Consider the following 4565-nt stretch of genomic DNA (forward strand, 5'->3'; position numbering starts at 1 on the left):
TGTAAGCTGTGACGTATAACGTGTAACGTATTACGTATAACGTATAACGTATAACGTATAACGTATAACGTATTACGTATAACGTATAACGTATAACGTATAACGTATAACGTATAACGTATAACGTATAGCGTATAACGTGTAACGTATAACGTATAACGTGTGACGCATAACGTGTGACGTATAACGTATAACGTGTAACGTATAACGTATAACGTATTACGTATAACGTATAACGTATAACGTATTACGTACAACGTATAACGTGTAACGTATAACGTATAACGTATAACGTGTAACGTATAACGTATAACGTGTGACGTATAACGTGTAACGTATAACGTATGACGTTTAACGTGTATCGTGTAAGCTGTGACGTATAACGTGTAACGTATTACGTATAACGTATAACGTATAACGTATAACGTATAACGTATTACGTATAACGTATAACGTATAACGTATAACGTATAACGTATAACGTATAACGTATAACGTATAACGTGTAACGTATAACGTATAACGTGTGACGCATAACGTGTGACGTATAACGTATAACGTGTAACGTATAACGTATAACGTATTACGTATAACGTATAACGTATAACGTATTACGTACAACGTATAACGTGTAACGTATAACGTGTGACGTATAACGTATAACGTGTAACGTATAACGTATAACGTATAACGTATAACGTATAACGTATAACGTATAACGTATAACTTATAACGTATAACGTGTAACGTATAACGTGTGACGTATAACGTATAACGTGTAACGTATAACGTATAACGTATAACGTATAACGTATAACGTATAACGTATAACGTATAACTTATAACGTATAACGTATAACGTTTAACGTATAACGCATAACGTATAACGTACAACGTGTAACGAAGAACGTATAACGAATAACGTAAAACGAATAACGTATTACATATTACGTATAACGTATAACATATAACGTATAACGTATAACGTATAACGTGTAACGTATAACGTATAACGTATAACGTATAACGTATAACGTATAACGTATAACGTGTAACGTATAACGTATAACGTGTGACGTATAACGTATAACGTGTAACGTATAACGTATAACGTATAACGTATAACGTATAACGTATAACGTGTGACGTATAACGTATAACGTATAACGTGTAACGTGTAACGTATAACGCACAACGTATAACGTACAACGCATAACGAAGAACGTATAACGAATAACGTAAATCGTATAACGTATTACATATTACGTATAACGTATAACATATAACGTATAACGTATAACGTATAACGTATAACGTATAACGTATAACGTATAACGTATAACGTATAACGTATAACGTATAACGTATAACGGATAACGTATAACGTATAACGTATAACGTATAACGTGTAACGTATAACGTATAACGTGTGACGTATAACGTATAACGTGTAACGTATAACGTATAACGTATAACGTATAACGTATAACGTATAACGTATAACGTATAACGTATAACGTATAACGTATAACGTATAACGTATAACGTATAACGTATAACGTATAACGTATAACGTATAACGTATAACGCATAACGTATAACGTATAACGTATAACCTATAACGTATAACGTATAACGAATAACGTATAACGTGTGACGTATAACGTATAACGTATAACGTATAACGTATAACGTGTGACGTATAACGTGTAACGTATATCGTATGACGTATAACGTGTATCGTGTAAGCTATGACGTATAACGTATAACGTATAACGTATAACGTATAACGTGTAACGTATAACGTATAACGTATAACGTGTGACGTATAACGTATAACGTATAACGTGTAACGTGTAACGTATAACGCACAACGTATAACGTACAACGCATAACGAAGAACGTATAACGAATAACGTAAATCGTATAACGTATTACATATTACGTATAACGTATAACATATAACGTATAACGTATAACGTATAACGTATAACGTATAACGTATAACGTATAACGTATAACGTATAACGTATAACGTATAACGGATAACGTATAACGTATAACGTATAACGTATAACGTGTAACGTATAACGTATAACGTGTGACGTATAACGTATAACGTGTAACGTATAACGTATAACGTATAACGTATAACGTATAACGTATAACGTATAACGTATAACGTATAACGTATAACGTATAACGTATAACGTATAACGTATAACGTATAACGTATAACGTATAACGTATAACGTATAACGCATAACGTATAACGTATAACGTATAACCTATAACGTATAACGTATAACGAATAACGTATAACGTATAACGTATAACGTATAACGTATAACGTATAACGTATAACGTATAACGTATAACGTATAACGTGTAACGTATAACGTATAACGTGTGACGTATAACGTGTAACGTATAACGTATGACGTTTAACGTGTATCGTGTAAGCTGTGACGTATAACGTGTAACGTATTACGTATAACGTATAACGTATAACGTATAACGTATAACGTATTACGTATAACGTATAACGTATAACGTATAACGTATAACGTATAACGTATAACGTATAGCGTATAACGTGTAACGTATAACGTATAACGTGTGACGCATAACGTGTGACGTATAACGTATAACGTGTAACGTATAACGTATAACGTATTACGTATAACGTATAACGTATAACGTATTACGTACAACGTATAACGTGTAACGTATAACGTATAACGTATAACGTGTAACGTATAACGTATAACGTGTGACGTATAACGTGTAACGTATAACGTATGACGTTTAACGTGTATCGTGTAAGCTGTGACGTATAACGTGTAACGTATTACGTATAACGTATAACGTATAACGTATAACGTATAACGTATTACGTATAACGTATAACGTATAACGTATAACGTATAACGTATAACGTATAACGTATAACGTATAACGTGTAACGTATAACGTATAACGTGTGACGCATAACGTGTGACGTATAACGTATAACGTGTAACGTATAACGTATAACGTATTACGTATAACGTATAACGTATAACGTATTACGTACAACGTATAACGTGTAACGTATAACGTGTGACGTATAACGTATAACGTGTAACGTATAACGTATAACGTATAACGTATAACGTATAACGTATAACGTATAACGTATAACTTATAACGTATAACGTATAACGTTTAACGTATAACGCATAACGTATAACGTACAACGTGTAACGAAGAACGTATAACGAATAACGTAAAACGAATAACGTATTACATATTACGTATAACGTATAACATATAACGTATAACGTATAACGTATAACGTGTAACGTATAACGTATAACGTATAACGTATAACGTATAACGTATAACGTATAACGTGTAACGTATAACGTATAACGTGTGACGTATAACGTATAACGTGTAACGTATAACGTATAACGTATAACGTATAACGTATAACGTATAACGTGTGACGTATAACGTATAACGTATAACGTGTAACGTGTAACGTATAACGCACAACGTATAACGTACAACGCATAACGAAGAACGTATAACGAATAACGTAAATCGTATAACGTATTACATATTACGTATAACGTATAACATATAACGTATAACGTATAACGTATAACGTATAACGTATAACGTATAACGTATAACGTATAACGTATAACGTATAACGTATAACGTATAACGGATAACGTATAACGTATAACGTATAACGTATAACGTGTAACGTATAACGTATAACGTATAACATATAACGTGTGACGTGTAACGTATAACGTGTAACGTATAACGTATAACGTGTGACGTATAACGTGTGACGTATATCGTGTGACGTATAACGTATAACGAATAACGTGTAACGTATAACGCACAACGTATAACGTACAACGCATAACGAAGAACGTATAACGAATAACGTAAATCGTAAAACGTATTACATACTACGTATAACGTATAACATATAACGTATAACGTATAACGTATAACGTATAACGTATAACGTATAACGTATAACGTATAACGTATAACGTATAACGTATAACGTATAACGTATTACGTATAACGTATAACGTATAACGTATAACGTATAACGTATAACGTATAACGTATAACGTATAACGTATAACGTCTAACGTATAACGTATAACGTGTGACGTATAACGTATAACGTCTAACGTATAACGTATAACGTGTGACGTATAACGTATAACGTGTAACGTATAACGTATAACGTGTGACGTATAACGTATAACGTGTAACGTATAACGTATAACGTATAACGTATAACGTATAACGTATAACGTATAGCGTATAACGTATAACGTATAACGTATATCGTATAACGTATAACGTACAACGTATAACGTATAACGTATCACGTATAACGTATAACGTATAACGCACAACGTATAACGTACAACGCATAACGGAGAACGTATAACGAATAACGTAAATCGTATAACGTATTACATATTACGTATAACGTATAACATATAACGTATAACGTATAACGTATAACGTATAACGTCTAACGT

This window comes from Ptiloglossa arizonensis, unplaced genomic scaffold (genome assembly GCF_051014685.1).
Source record: "Ptiloglossa arizonensis isolate GNS036 unplaced genomic scaffold, iyPtiAriz1_principal scaffold0021, whole genome shotgun sequence".
Lineage (NCBI taxonomy): Eukaryota > Metazoa > Arthropoda > Insecta > Hymenoptera > Colletidae > Ptiloglossa > Ptiloglossa arizonensis.